This window comes from Bos grunniens, chromosome 16 (genome assembly GCF_055505025.1).
Source record: "Bos grunniens cultivar Pamir isolate PY7600 chromosome 16, Bosgru_T2T1.0, whole genome shotgun sequence".
NCBI lineage: Eukaryota > Metazoa > Chordata > Mammalia > Artiodactyla > Bovidae > Bos > Bos grunniens.
The window spans coordinates 50424591-50440395 of NC_141180.1; the positions used below are offsets into that span (position 1 = coordinate 50424591).

At 42.2% G+C, this 15805-nt stretch overlaps 1 pseudogene; it reads left to right on the top strand.

The window, feature by feature from the left end:
- The first annotated feature begins 2241 nt into the window (after window positions 1-2241).
- Window positions 2242-3183, top strand: LOC147356797 (hypoxanthine-guanine phosphoribosyltransferase pseudogene; annotated as a pseudogene).
- Window positions 3184-15805: the final 12622 nt, after the last annotated feature.

The following is a 15805-nucleotide window of genomic DNA, read 5'->3' on the forward strand; positions in this document are numbered from 1 at the left end:
CCTCCAAAGAGGGAAACTTTTGGTAAGACAAGCTGTACTGTGATAATGATGATGCCATAAAGCCTGGGTTTTGTCATCACAAGGACTGGGCTCAAGGTCCAGCTCCACCTGGGTCAGCAGTATGACCTTGGGCAAGTCACTCCACCTCTCTAAGCGTCAATTTTCTCATTTGTGTAATGAGCATAAGAATAACTCCTACATTAGCAGTTTGCATCTCCAAGTGGTAGGCTGGGAAGATTTTGTCCCTCTTTTCCATAACTGCTCTCAGTATCCTCCAAAGCCACCTTGAATCAGTATAAAATCTAAGTAAAAACAACATATTTACTTGGCATTTTCTGCTTCCAGTTAGACGGCAGCCCTTAAGTCCCTCCTATATAGCTTCCTGTTTGCCTCATATACTGTGAAAATTAAACGAGGCAATGCATGCAATATGCTTTCTCATGTAAATGCCCAGTAAACGTTAGCACTATTAAGGCATTTTGTAGTAAGTACTAGGAGTGTGTAGTGATTAGCTCATCCCAGTCCCTCCAGCCTCCAACCTTCATCTCAGAAACCCTCCTCTGTGACAGACAAACCTACACAAGGATGTTCAAGTATGTTACTTGTAAATGATATAAGAATTCAGAGGGTAAAGGGTCACTTAATTTTTTTAAGAATGAGGACTGTTTCTGTGGAAGATGTAAGATTTAATCTGGTCCCTGAAGCACGGCAAAGCAATTGGAAAGAATGACATCAACAAAGATGTATAGATGGGTGAGAGTAAGGCACGTTCCTATAACATGTGAGTGATGGTGTCAGATTGAGCTTTGCTGGGTGGGGTGGGAGTTTAGGCTAAGAGTAAAGGCCAGAGCTAAAACTGAAAGTGTTTTTAAAAGATAGGCTGAAGAGGTTGAGGAGGGTATTCTGTGGTTAGTGAGGAACTACTGACTGGTGACAAATCTTAAGCAGATAATTTAGATGATTAGAAATGCTTCAAGGAGACGGCTCAGGTAAGAGCCTTTGGTAACCACTGAGCATATGGGCTGAATTGGAGCAAGGAGAGGTTAGGCGAAGGGTACCAGTAGCAAAGAAATTAATGAGATTGTCCAGAGAAGAGAAGACGAAGGCCTGAGCTAAAGCAGTGGCCGTGAGACTGGCAAGAGGGCTGCAGATGGAGAAACCCACCAGGAAGATGTTCTCCTATGGGGCTTGGTGGACAATAGGTGGTAGATAGAGAGCAAGGGGGGAAGAGGAGTCAAGTGTGCCATGGTCCCTTTAGCCACACACAGAAGTAGAAGAAATAAGGAAGAGGATCCTAGAGAAAGAGGGAGACTTTGATATCAAAGTTGTTGACAGGAGTTGATGAAGTGGACAGACATCCAGAAGAAGACGTTCAGCAGACATAGAAATTGTCCAGGTCTCAGGATTGAGTATCTGGGTAGAGAGGTAAGCTGGGATCCATCCCTAGAGATGTCACCCCCAACTGGAGCAGAAAAGGAGACTATTGGTGGTAGAAGGAGACGGGTGTTTGTAGTCTGAGCAGGAAAGCTGAAGGTGTAGGAAGAGCCAGAGCCCAAGGAGAGGACATAGGTTTATGATCCATCCATCCATCCATCCATCTGGATGTGGGGTGTATTAAACTTTGCCCCCAAAGTCCGGAATCTCAAGCTCACTGAGAGAGGCTGCCAATGAGGAGCCCCAGAGCAGAAGGTTTAACTTCAGGGCTCCAGGCTGCATGGCATGCAGAGCCTCAAGAGATTGAGAAAATAAATCAAAGGAACAAGAAGAATCAAGTCTGAAAAAGACTTTTGGATTAGAAAAGCTCTGATACCAGAAGTCACATTGCAAGAGATTAAAAAAATAAATAGGTGGTGAAAACGTGGAAAACCTGGAGACAGAGAACATTGCTAGATTAGCAACTTTAAAAAAAATTATAGTTGATTTACAATGTTGTGTTAATTACTGCTGTCTACCAGAGTGACTCAGTTATTCACACATATATATATATATATGTTATTTTCCATATTCTTTTACTGTATAGCACAGGGAAAGCAATTACTTTCTAAAACAGCAATACCCCATTGAGGGAGGGAATATCCCCAGGGGGTGCTCAAAAAAGGCAAATACAGAGTTGTTGGGAGAATACCCATTTATGCAAATATTTTGGCTCATAATTTGATAAAATAGCAAATGCCTGAAAAATGTTGACATACGCCCATAGTTACGTTTCTAGGAATTTATTCCCATAAATAATAAACGATGGCCACAGTTAAGACAGCAGAAAACAGCAGACACTAGGAAGACACTAGGCCGGGTGGGCCCTCTGGCTTCCCCCGCGCCGCCGCCGCCTCGCCAGGCTGCCCTCAGCCTGCGCACCAGCCAACTCCATTATGGTGCGCCGCAGCCCCTGCGTCACGATTAGTGATGAGGAGCCAGGTGATGACCTAGATCTATTTTGTGTACCTAACCATTATGCTGAGGATTTGGAAAAGGTGTTTATTCCTCATGGACTCATTCTGGACAGGACGGAAAAGCTGGCCCGAGATGTGATGGGGGATATGGGAGGCCACCACATCGTGGCCCTCCGTGTGCTCAAGGCGGGCTATACGTTCTTTGCGGACCTGCTGGACTACGTTAAAGCGCTGAGCAGAAATAGTGATAGGTTCATTCCTGTGACTGTGGATTTTATCAGACTAGATTTTTTAAGAGCTACTGTAATGACCAGTCAACAGGTGCCGTCAAAGTCCTTGGTGGAGATAATCTCTCAACTTTAGCTGGAAAGAACATCTTGATTGTTGAAGATATAATTGACTTTGGCAAAACAATGCAAATCTTCCTATCCCTGGTCCAGCAGCATAATCCAAAGATGGTTGAGGTTGCCAGCCTGCTGGTGAAAAGGACCCCTCGAAGCATTGGCTATAGACCGGACTTTGATGGATTTGAAATTCCAGACAAGTTTGTAATAGGATATGCCCTTGACTATAATGAATACTTCAGGGATTTGAATCATGTTTGTGTCATTAGTGAAACTGGAAAAGCAAAATACAAATCCGAAGCTGAGAGTCCAGGCTGAGTTTGGTAACATCTGGAGTCCCATGGAAATCATCAGTAGAATTACTAAATCTTCTAGTTCTGTGGCCAGCTGCTTAGCAGAGCTTATTGCATGTATTTTCTAAGAATTCTATCTGTTTTGTATTTTAGAAATGTCTGTTGCTGCATTCCTGAACTCTTTTATTTGCACTGTGAGCCTATAGCCTGTCAGTTCCCTTTGAGGTGGATTGTTGTTGGACTCATGAATGAAATATCTCTTAAAATACACCATTATTGAATAAAAATATTGAAATTATATCTGTGAGAAGCATTTAAAGAGGAGGATATGTTCATTTTTAATTGATATTTTAATTTCTATATACTGAATAAAGAATAGAAGTGATTGGATATTATTAATTATACCACTGTGTCTTTAGAAAAGTGAGAACCAGGGTTTTATATCAGTGACAGTATTTAGAGGTGTTGTTATATCGGATAAACTGTATGTCCTGGAATTGTTTTTGTAGGTTTCAGTAGTAATAACTATTCTCCTGTTTGTTCGGATTATTCCCAATGAATCTTTGTCAAACATTCCTTTTAAATACAGATCAAAAAATTTGAAAAAACCTACCACTTTTTGATGGGCTTCCCTGGTGGCTCAGACGGTCAATCCACCTGCAGTACAAGAGACGTGGGCTTGATCCCTGGGTCAAGAAGATCCCCTGGAGTAGGAAATGGCAACCCACTCCAGTATTCTTGCCTGGAGAATCCCATGCACAGAGGAGCCTGGCGGGCTATAGTCCATGAGGTCGCAAAGAGTTTAACACAACTAAATGAGTAACACTTACTTTCACCTCTTTTGAACTCTTCAGTATAAAAATTCTTAAAATAATAACTATCTCTTTAAAAGAAAAAAGATATAAAACATTAAATATCTAATAAAAATGGGTTAAATACAGTCATTTTGAGATAGCAATCATAAAATATATATTTTAACAATATCATATGACAAAATGTCCAAGATCTATTAAATGGGAAATTATTTTATAACATAGTAAATGCAACAGGCCACCAAGTTTATGAAGATGTATGTTGTACACACACAGGAATTTAGGCATCAACAGGACTGTTAATTTAAAAGTGGTTGTCTTATGGTTGTGGAATAATAGGTAATCTTTTTCCTTCCAATACCTTTTTGTATTTTCCAAATTTCTCTAATATACAGATAATGCTTTTCAAACAGAAAAAAGTAAGTTTGAAATTAAAAAGAAAGAGGAGGTAACTGGAAGGAACAGCGAGGTCAAGAGAAGTGTGCAGATAAGAGGAGGTGTGTGGGGAGGAGGGATGAGGATGAGGGAGAGGAATGATTGATGGCCTGTGCTCCCCAGAAGAGGAGGGAGAGAGAGACCAAGGGCTCAGGGGCAGGCACCAACTTCTGCAGAGAAGAGCGGTGAGGGTGAGGGGACAGAGAAGAAAGGTTAGAAGGTGCCTGAGGTCATTCTGAGTGACATAGGTCTTCTCCATCAAGTCAGTGGCTGAACAGGTGACCAGCAGGGGAAGGAAGTAGGTGGAATACGGGAGTCTTCCAGATATGGCTCAGCAATTGACCAAGAATCCCTCAAATTCTCAAGAAAGCAAGTAGACCCAGTTATGCAAATGTATGACCTGAGTCACCCCTTCCCCCAGAAAGATCACCTCCCTGGTGAGTGCCCGTGGGTAGCCCTGGGAGTTCATTAATAATCAGCATTTTAAATTGGACAAAGACTCATTGTCACTTCCATCTACACCAGTTAGAGTAGCTCAGCTTTTCACTGAAGTTGGGATCCCAGAGGGCCGAGATGTTACCCCAGAGGGTCCTCCTCCAGGGCCATCTGCGTCTGGGATATGTGTAATGAGACTCTCTAACCACTAGAGGACAGAATTAACTTGAAACACAGGTATGGCTAAGGGATAGAATGGTCTACAATTTATGGAACAAACTAGGATGCTCTGGAGCTGTTCTACTTACTCCAGGACAGCAGATGCAAACAGGGGTTGTCCCGGGCAAACTGGGAAATATGGTCACCTTACTAATGAATCGAAGGGCCTGGAAGAAAGAAAACGATTGTTGTGAGGGAGATGGAAATCTTAGGGCTGCTCATTTGCACAGGAGTAACCCCTGGGGGCCTTCCAAATAGCTTACAGTTACCCAAGGGCCTGAAATCACAGGGAGGATGTCGTCTGTAAATACAAACGTGTGAATAGTTTCTCGCAGAGGAATACACAGCTCTTTGTGTTTACCATCTCATCTTTCCTCTTGTCTGTGGCAATAGGAGTGTTGCAGATAGGGTATTTATAAGGCTTTTCAGGCTGTGCAGACATACTTGGAAGTACCTGGAGTACTTCTGGGGAACAGTGTATGCCAACAAAGGTGTCCCAGTCTCCAGACAATGGCTTGGAAATATTAATAGTTTACGTAAACATACCTGCCTGTCCAGGGCAAGGATGGGTATGCTCTGAGGCTGGGCCAGGGTTGGGAGCTCTGCCTGCTGCGTCCTCTCAGTGCAACGACAAGCTCCCCTGGTCCTGGAACATGTGAGTTCCAGGCTTCCCACTGCACCCGAGATTGACCTTTCTTGGCTATTGTTTGAAATGTTGCAATGAACAGGGAATGACAGTTATCTCTCTGCTATAACGATTTCGTTTCATTTGGTCATATTTCTGGAAGTCGGACTTCTTTTCTCATGTTTTGAGGAACCTCCATACTGTTTTCCATAACAGCTTCACCATTTTACATTCCCATCAACAGCGGACAAAAGTTCTAATTCTCGACTTCTTTGCCAACTTTGCTATGTTAAATAATTTTTTTTCTTTATAATACACATCCTAGCAAATGTGAGATGATATCTCACTGGGGTTTTGATTTGCGTTTCCATGATGATTAGCGATGCTGAGCAACTTTTCAAATGTCTGTTGGCTATTTGTATGTCTTCTTTGGAGTAATATATATCCAATTCTTTTGTTCATTAAAATATTTTTTAAAGTGAGTTGTAGTAGCTCTTATGTATTTGGAGTATAAGTCTTTTTTTAAGGTATAAGGATGGCAAGTATGTTGCCTTTTCATTCTGTTGCTGTTGAAGAGCCTATCCTTTCCCCATTGTGTTATCATAGATACTCAGAGATTATCACTTGGCCACGTCTGTGTGAGTTTACTTGGGGACTCTTTATTCTGGTCCATAGGTCTATCTGCCTGTTTCTATGCCAGTGCCATTCTGTTTCAATTGCTACAGACTTTGTAATATTTTGAAGTCAGGACATGTGAAACCTCCATCTTTATTCTTTGCTGTCAAGATGTTTTGGCTCTTTGGGGTCCTTTGTGGTTCCATATGTATTTTAAGAATGTTTTTTTCCATTTCTTTTAAAATGGCTTTGGAGTTCTGTTAGGTGTTGCAGTGAATCTGTACATCACTTTGGGTAATGTCAACATTACCCATGGAAGTGTCAACAATGTTGTCTTCCAGTGTATGAACATAGCATGTCATTCCAATTAATGAGTCTTATATAATTCTTTCAGCAATGTTTTGAAATTTTCAGTATGCTGTTGCTACTGCTGCTACGTCGCCTCAGTCGTGTCCGACTCTATGCGACCCCATAGACAGCAGCCCACTAGGCTCCCCCGTCCCTGGGATTCTCCAGGCAAGAACACTGGAGTGGGTTGCCATTTCCTTCTCCAATGCATGAAAGTGAAAATTGAGAGTGAAGTCGCTCAGTCGTGTCTGACTCTTAGCGACCCCGTGGACTGCAGCCTACCAGGCTCCTCTGTCTATGGGATTTTCCAGGCAAGAGTACTGGAGTGGGTTGCCATTGCCTTCTCCAAATTTTCAGTATACAAGTGGTTTATTTCCTTAGGGCCCTTTGCCCCTGCCTTCTTGGCTCTTTCAGAGCCAGGGGTGAGAAGGATCAATTCATGAATCTAGAAAAGTGTCCCTAGATACTCTGCTTACTCATCTGTATTTCTCCCTGGACTATAAGTTGTGGGAGAAGAGAGAGAATGTTTGCTGTAACTTTCTCAAGGTTAACTGTTTTTCATATTGTATCATTTAGAGAGTATCCATAAAAATGTGAATCAAAATGCAACCATCTTTATCATCTTTTCCATGTTCTTTACATCAAAACCCTGAGGTGGACGTCTATGTTGAGGTCTTTTCTTTTCTCTTTTATTTCAGTGGAATTTATTTCCTTCCCTTCTGTGTGAGTCCTGTAATCACACATTACAGGTCCTGCAAGTTATTCTCCCTTGTATGTGCTGTCCTCAGTTGTATCTGACTCTTTTCTACTCCACGGACTGTAGCCCACCAGGTTCCTCTGTCTCTGGAATTTTCCAGGCACGAATACTGGAGTGGGTTACCATTTTCTTCTCCAGGGGATCTTCCCGACCCAGGGATTGAACCCATGTCTCCTGCATCTCCTGCATTGGCAAGTGGATTCTTTACCAGTGTGTCACCTGGGAAGCCCCTATTCTCCCTTGACTCCACAAATATTCATGGAAGTCTCAGTAATCAGTGAAGATTTCCAGTCATTTTATAACATTTGTCCTAACAGTAAATTTCTGGTTAATTCGATCACAACTAAAAAACCCAAAAAGCAATCTGAAGATTTCATTCATCTAATACTTCCAATGGTTTTGTAAGTACCAATTCTCTATGTTAACTTTTGCTTGCTTGAAATACTTAGAGGTTTTTGGCTTCTTTACACGACTTGAATACAATAGAATAGAGAACCAAAAATGTTTCCAAGAACTAAAATCATCAAAAATGGCAGCTGGAAGTTGTTTTACTTCTGCAGATTTTGGAAGGTCCTAAGTGGAAAATATATACTGGTTTTCCACAGTATGGAAATAGCAAATAACTACTTAAATTATTATGCGTGCCTGAATAATGTGCTCTTTGACGGCAAGGCTTAGTTAGGGAGGTGAACTAGCTGTTATAAAAGAAACAGTATGAAAGATTAATCACTACAAGACTTGATGGTGGACTGGTTGACTTTGTCAACATGATATCGCCTGTAAGTGGGAAATTACTAGTTTGGGAATTTAAATTCTCAGTCAAAATGCGATAAAAAGAGCTTTCAAGCTTTCAAGCAATGTGATAAAAAGAGCATTTCAGTCACCCTTAATGGCACCCCACTCCAGTACTCTTGCCTGGAAAATCCCATGGATGGAGGAGCCTGGTAGGCTGCAGTCCATGGGGTTGCTAAGAGTCAGACACGACTGAGCGACTTCACTCTCACTTTTCACTTTCATGCATTGGAGAAGGAAATGGCAACCCACTCCAGTGTTCTTGCCTGGAGAATCCCAGGGACGGGGGAGCCTGGTGGGCTGCCGTCTATGGGGTCACACAAAGTCGGACACGACTGAAGTGACTTAGCAGCAGTTAAGTGATCTCTTACTTATTTTTTAAAACGTGCTTATTTGACTGGGTCAGGTCTTAGTTGTGGACACAGGATCTTTGATCTTAGTTGCAGCATGTGGGATCTTTAGCTGTGGCATGTAGCATGATCTAACTCTCTGATCAGGGATTGAACTCAGGCCTCCTCCTTTGGGAGTGTGGAGTCTTAGCCACCAGACCACGAGGGAAGTCCTGATCTTTTATATTTTTATAGTAGCAGAACACAGCTATTTTTATAGCCCCATCTAATACTTTTGGTCCCAGAATTAAGAGGTGAATGAATTAATAGCATAGCTAAGTCTTGCATGAAATTTAGAGCATTAATTGGGAAGAAGTATCACCTTTAAATTTCAACTGAATATATACGGAAGGATTTAGATTGATTTGAGCATTGAGACTGCATCCTAGATAGTTTGTGCTTCATGGCTCTGAAACCAGCAGGCAATTGTGTGGGTTATTATGGTGGTTGGAGTGATTGATCCTGCTACCTAATGGTTATGAAAGGATGTGTGTCTGGAATCCAGAAGATTTCCAAAGGGTACTTCATTGTACTTCCTGTCTAATTAGTGAAGACTCCTGAATCTAGTGCATGTAGGGCTATTGAGAAATTTTCACCAAGTAAATAATCATAAACAACAAAAATGATTTGAGGGCAAGAAAGAGATAGACTACGTAGTGGAAAAGTGAAATTAAAAGCACCAGCATCTCATTACTAGTTTTAAGCATTTAGAAAAAAATCCCATGGACGGAGGAGCCTGGCGGGCTGTAGTCCATGGGGTCACTAAGAGTCAGACACAACTGAACAACTTCACTTTCACTTTTCACTTTCATGCACTGGAGAAGGTAATGGCACCCCACTCCAGTACTCTTGCCTGGAAAATCCCATAGACGGAGAAGCCTGGTGGGCTGCAGTCCATGGGGTCACTAAGAGTCGGACATGACTGAAGTGACTTAGCAGCAGCAGCAGCAGCAACAAATTCTTCATTTTAATTAGCATATATTAGCCATTGTTTTCTTTCTTCCTAAATATTACATGTAAGATGTGTTGGTGCACCTCTACCTTATAATTTTATCTCTAATTATCATAGAACAGTGTATCTTCATTAGGAAAAACAAGACATAACCATTCCCCAGAGATGGATACAGTGATTGATTCAACTGTGGATCTCTACCTTGAGAGAGTTTCAGGACATTTTCACTTAAATGAGGAATGGGTTGTATTATCTTAGATCAACACATGCTATTGTCAATTTTGCCATTGTTCAAAAGTTAAAATATAAGCCGTTGGGTTGAACTGTGGGAAAGAATGCATTTTGGCAACATCAAATCCAAATTCCTTCTCTGCTCTCCCTTCTGGTTGGAGGACTGTTCAGTTCAGTTCAGTCGCTCAGTCGTGTCCGACTCTTTGCGACCCCATGAATTGCAGCACACCAGGCCTCCCTGTCCATCACCAAGTCCCAGAGTTCACTGAGACTCACGTCCATCAAGTCAGCGATGCCATCCAGCCATCTCATCCTCTGTCGTCCCCTTCTCCTCCTGCCCCCAATCCCTCGCAGCATCAGAGTCTTTTCCAATGAGTCAACTCTTCGCATGAGGTGGCCAAAGTACTGGAGTTTCAGCTTTAGCATCAGTCCTTCCAAAGAAATCCCAGGGCTGATCTCCTTCAGAATGGAGGAGGACTGTAAGCCTTGGAATTACATATCTCAGTTTCCTTTCCTCCAGATTTCTGGATGGGTTGTTTAAGTTCTATCAATGAGATAAGCTTGCATGAGATTGAGAAGGGAGAAAGGAAGTGGATGTCTTATTTCTCTTCCTGTTAGTAGTGGTGAGCAGAAGTACATGTTTGTTTTTATACGTGTTTTTTAACCATCCAGGTCTTTTTATTTTTTCTCACACCTGTTATGCCATGAATTCACAGGGAATGGATTTGAACAATTCAGGCTCCTTTCCATTGGTTCTCATGAAGTGTGTGTCTCTGGGTGGAGCAGGCTGGTGCTTCAACTGAACCCAACAATCTTTCTCTTTGCCTTCCTTCTTTTTTTCGTTTTAAATATTTAATTATTTGATTGAGCCAGATATTAGTTGCAACATGCAGGATCTAGTTCCCTAAGCAGGTATTGAACCTGGGCTCCCTGCCTAGGGAGTGTGGAATCTTAGCCACTGGATCACCAGGGAAGTCCCATGGCTTCCTCTTTATCATCATCTTCCTTCACATGTTTCAAGAAGCAACCTAGGATTTTAGAGTGCTTAATATGCTCAATCACACATTTATTCTCTTGGCCAGAATCTTGCCCTTGTTTGTTTATTACAATGGCAATAGCATTCTGGGTAACATTGTAGACTTCCAGATTTGCGGTGGTGACATTTGTGGGGCATTCCTTTTTGAACAATGCCCATTCCCTTGATGTCTGCAATATTGGCTTTCTTGTAGACTCACATGTATGTGGCCAAAGGAACATTTCCATGTTTTCTGAAGGCCTACGGTTTCCCCGGTGTCTCAGTGGTAAAGAATTTGCCTGCCAATGCAGAAGATGTGGGTTCCGTCTCTGGATCAGAAAGATTCTCCTGAAGAAGACAACAATCCACTCCAGTATTCTTGCTGGGAAATCCCTTGGACAGAGGAGCCTTGTGGGCTACAGTCCATGAGGTCACAAAGAGACACGACTGAGCAACTGAGCGCACAGAGATCACACAGCAGGTGCTTCCCCTCTTTCCCTTAGTTTCGGTCGTTTTGGTGAATTACTGGAAGATGGTGGCTCCAGCTGGAAGGCCAGAACTGTGTGCTTTTCTATGTGAGGGTTCTAGGTCTTTCCCCACCTATTTCTCATGCACTTGCCTGGCTTTACAAGGCAGGAGCAGTAATGGTGGCAGTATCTTGACAAAGTGGTGAGGGGAGAAGTGAAGTGAAGCATTAGTCGCTCGCTCGTGTCCAACGCTCTGTGACCCCATGGACTGGAGCCCACCAGGCTCTTCTGTCCGTGGAATTCTTCAGGCAAGAATACTGGAGTGGGTAGTCATTTCCTTCTCCAGGGGGAATCTTCCTGACCCAGAGTTCGAACCCAGGTCTCCTGCATTTCAGACAGATTCCTTACCATCTGAGGAAGGGAAGGGAAGGGAGGCCCCAAAACTCATGAGTAAAATTTGAAACCTACAAATTCTCCCCTTGGCTTTTAATTCTTTAGTACCTAAACAATTTTCTAAGTGTCTGATTCCCTATATTTGATACCTTTGACTTGAAAACCTGTAAATATGTCTTTTTCTACAGTAAGTACTGATTGATTCAGGTGGCCAATTGGCCAGTAACTCAGACAGTATCTCTTTCAGTAAAGACCAACATTTTTTAAATTTGGAATATGGGATTGTATTTCTAAAATCTATACCACTTACATGCATATATGACTGAATTACATATGAAAACACAACATATATTTATCTGAATATGTAATGTTACCAATTATATTTGTTCCATGGGAAAAATTTAGGTTCTAGAAAATATTTATTGTTGTTGTTCTATTGCTAAGTTGTATCCAACTCTTTGCAACCCCATGGGCTGCAGCATACCAGGCTTCCCTGTTTTTCAGTATCCACTGGAGTTTGCTCAAATTCATGTCCTTTGATGCTATCCAACCATCTCATCCTCTGCTGCTTTCATCTCCTTTTGCCTTAAACATTTCTAGAAAATATATATTACCATAATCCTTAAAATATCAAATGAGGATTTTTTTCATATAGTTTACATCTATCTGTGAGCATTGATCTCAAGGGAACAATCAGCTATGCATCTGTGAATTTGAGCTTTTTAATTGGCCAATTACTGATTCACTCACATTAGACAAACAAAATAAAGTAGAAGTTTCATTAGACCATAATATAAAAAGAATAATCATGCAAAACAATTGAATTAAAAATTAAAATAAAACAGGTTTATAGATAATAAGTAAATGCATAGATACATGGATCTTTGTATGAGCTTCTATAGTACATGAACTGAGAACTTCCAGATGTTCAAGCTGGATTTAGAAAAGGCAGGGGAACAAGAGATCAAATTGCCAAAATCTGTTAGATCATAGAAAAAACAAGAGAATTCCAGAAAAACATCTACTTCTTCTTCATCGACTATGCTAAAGCCTTTGACTGTGTGGATCACAACAAACTGTGGACAATTCTTAAAGAGATGGGAATACCAGAGCACCTGACCTGCCTCCTGAGAAATAAGTATGGAGGTCAAGAAGCAACAGTTAGAACCGGACATGGAACAACGGACTGGTTCCAAATTGGGAAAGGAGTATATCAAGGCTGTGTACTGTTACCCTGCTTATTTAACTTCTATGCAAAGAACATCATGCAAAATGCTGGGCTGGATGAAGCACAAGCTGGAATCAAGATTGCCAGGAAAGTGAAAGTGAAATTTGCTCAGTCGTATTCGACTCTTTGCAATCCCATGGACTATACAGTCCATGGCATTCTCCAGACCAGGATACTGGAGTGGGTAGCTTTTCCCTTCTCCAGGGGATCTTCCCAACTCAGGGATCAGACCCAGGTCTCCCTAATTACAGGCAGATTCTTTATCAGCTGAGCCACAAGGGAAGCCCAAGAATACTGGAGTGGGTAGCCTATCCCTTCTCCAGTGAATCTTCCCGACCCGGAATCAAACTGCATTGCAGGCGTATTCTTTACCAACTGAACTATCAGGATTGTGGAGAGAAATATCAATTATCTCAGATATGCAGATGACACCACGATTATGGCAGAAAGTGAAGAACTAAAGAGCCTCTTGATGAAAGTGAAAGAGGAGAGTGAAAAAGCTGGCTGAAAACTCAACATTCAAAAAACAAAGATCATAGCATCTGGTCCCAACACTTCATGGCAAATAGATGGGGAAACAATGGAGACGGTGTCAGACTTTATTTTGGGGGGCTCCAAAATCACTGCAGATGGTGACTGCAGCCATGAAATTAAAAGACGCTTACTCCTTGGAAGGAAAGTTATGACCGACCTAGATAGCATATTCAAAAGCAGAGACATTACTTTGCCAACAAAAGTCCATCTAGTCAAGGTTATGGTTTTTCCTGTGGTCATGTATGGATGTGAGAGTTGGACTGTGAAGAAGGCTGAGCGCTGAAGAATTGATGCTTTTGAACTGTGGTGTTGGAGAAGAATCTTGAGAGTCCCTTGGACTGCAAGGAGATCAAACCAGTCCATCCTAAAGGAGATCAGTCTTGGCTATTCATTGGAAGGACTGATGCTGAAGTGAAGCTCCAATCCTTTGGCCACCTGATGTGAAGAACTGACTCATTGGAAAAGACCCTGATGCTAGTGAAAAATGAAGGCAGGAGGAGAAGGGGATGACAGAGGATGAAATGGTTGGATGGTATCACCGACTTGATGGACATGAGTTTGAGCAAGCTCTGGGAGTTGGTGATGGACAGGGAAGCCTGGCGTGCTATGAGTCCATGGGGTCACAAAGAGCTGGACATGACTGAGTGACTGAACTGAACTGATATCCTAAAAGCTTTCTAAGAGCATCTCCACATGGCTGTCTGAGAAACTTCTCAAACTTAACATGCCTAAAATTTTACTTCTGACCTCTTTCTCTCTACTTAAACCAGAAATCAGCTACAACCTTCTCATACCTATCTTTTTAGCTGCTTAGATCAGATCAGTTCAGTCGCTCAGTTGTGTCCGACTCTTTGCGACCCCATGAATTGCAGCACGCCAGGCCTCCCTGTCCATCACCAACTCCTGGAGTTCATTGAGACTCACGTCCATCAAGTCAGTGATGCCATCCAGCCATCTCATCCTCTGTCATCCCCTTCTCCTCCTGCCCCCAATCCCTCCCAGCATCAGAGTCTTTTCCAATGAGTCAACTCTTCGCATGAGGTGGCCAAAGGACTGGAGCTTCAGCTTTAGCATCATTCCTTCCAAAGAAATCCCAGGGCTGATCTCCTTCAGAATGGACTGGTTGGATCTCCTTGCATTCCAAGGGACTCTCAAGTCTTCTCCTACACCACAGTTCAAAAGCATCAATTCTTCAGCACTCAGCCTTCTTCACAGTCCAACTCTCACATCCATACATGACCACTGGAAAAACCATAGCCTTGACTAGACGAACCTTTGTTGGCAAAGTAATGTCTCTGCTTCTGAATATGCTATCTAGGTCGGTCATAACTTTCCTTCCAAGGAGTACGCACCTTTTAATTTCATGGCTGCAGTCACCATCTGTAGTGATTTTGGAGCCCAGAAAAATAAAGTCAGTCACTGTTTCCACTGTTTCCCCATCTATTTCCCATGAAGTGGTGGGACCGGATGCTATGATCTTCGTTTTCTGAATGTTGAGCTTTAAGCCAACTTTTTCACTCTCCACTTTTACTTTCATCAAGAGGCTTTTGAGTTCCTCTTCACTTTCTGCCATAAGGGTGGTGTCATCTGCATATCTGAGGTTACTGATATTTCTCCCGGCAATCTTGATTCCAGCTTGTGTTTCTTCCAGTCCAGCGTTTCTCATGATGTACTCTGCATATAAGTTAAATAAACAGGGTGACAATATACAGCCTTGACAAACTCCTTTTCCTATTTGGAACCAGTCTGTTGTTCCATATACAGTACTAACTGTTGCTTCCTGACCTGCATACAAATTTCTCAAGAGGCAGATCAGGTGGTCTGGTATCCCCATCTCTTTCAGAATTTCCCACAGTTTATTGTGATCCACACAGTCAAAGGCTTTGGCATAGTCAATAAAGCAGAAATAGATGTTTTTCTGGAACTCTCTTGCTTTTGCCATGATCCAGCGGATGTTGGCAATTTGATCTCTGGTTCCTCTGCCTTTTCTAAAACCAGCTTGAACATCAGGAAGTTCACGGTTCACATATTGCTGAAGCCTGGCTTGGAGACTTTTGAGCATTACTTTACTAGCGTGTGGGATGAGTGCAATTGTGTGGTAGTTTGAGCATTCTTTGGCATTGCCTTTCTTTGGGATTGGAATGAAAACTGATCTTTTCCAGTCCTGTGGCCACTGCTGAGTTTTCCAAATGTGCTGGCATATTGAGTGCAGCACTTTCACAGCATCATCTTTCAGGATTTGAAGTAGCTCAATTGGAATTCCATCACCTCCACTAGTTTTGTTCATAGTGATGCTTTCTAAAGCCCACTTGACTTCACATTCCAGGATGTCTGGCCTTAGGTGAGTGATCACACCATCGTGATTATCTGGGTCATGAAGATCTTTTTTGTACAGTTCTTCTGTGTATTCTTGCCATCTCTTCTTAATATCTTCTGCTTCTGTTAGGTCCATACCATTTCTGTCCTTTATCGAGCTCATCTTTGCATGAAATGTTCTCTTGGTATCTCTGGTTTTCTTAAAGAGATCCCTA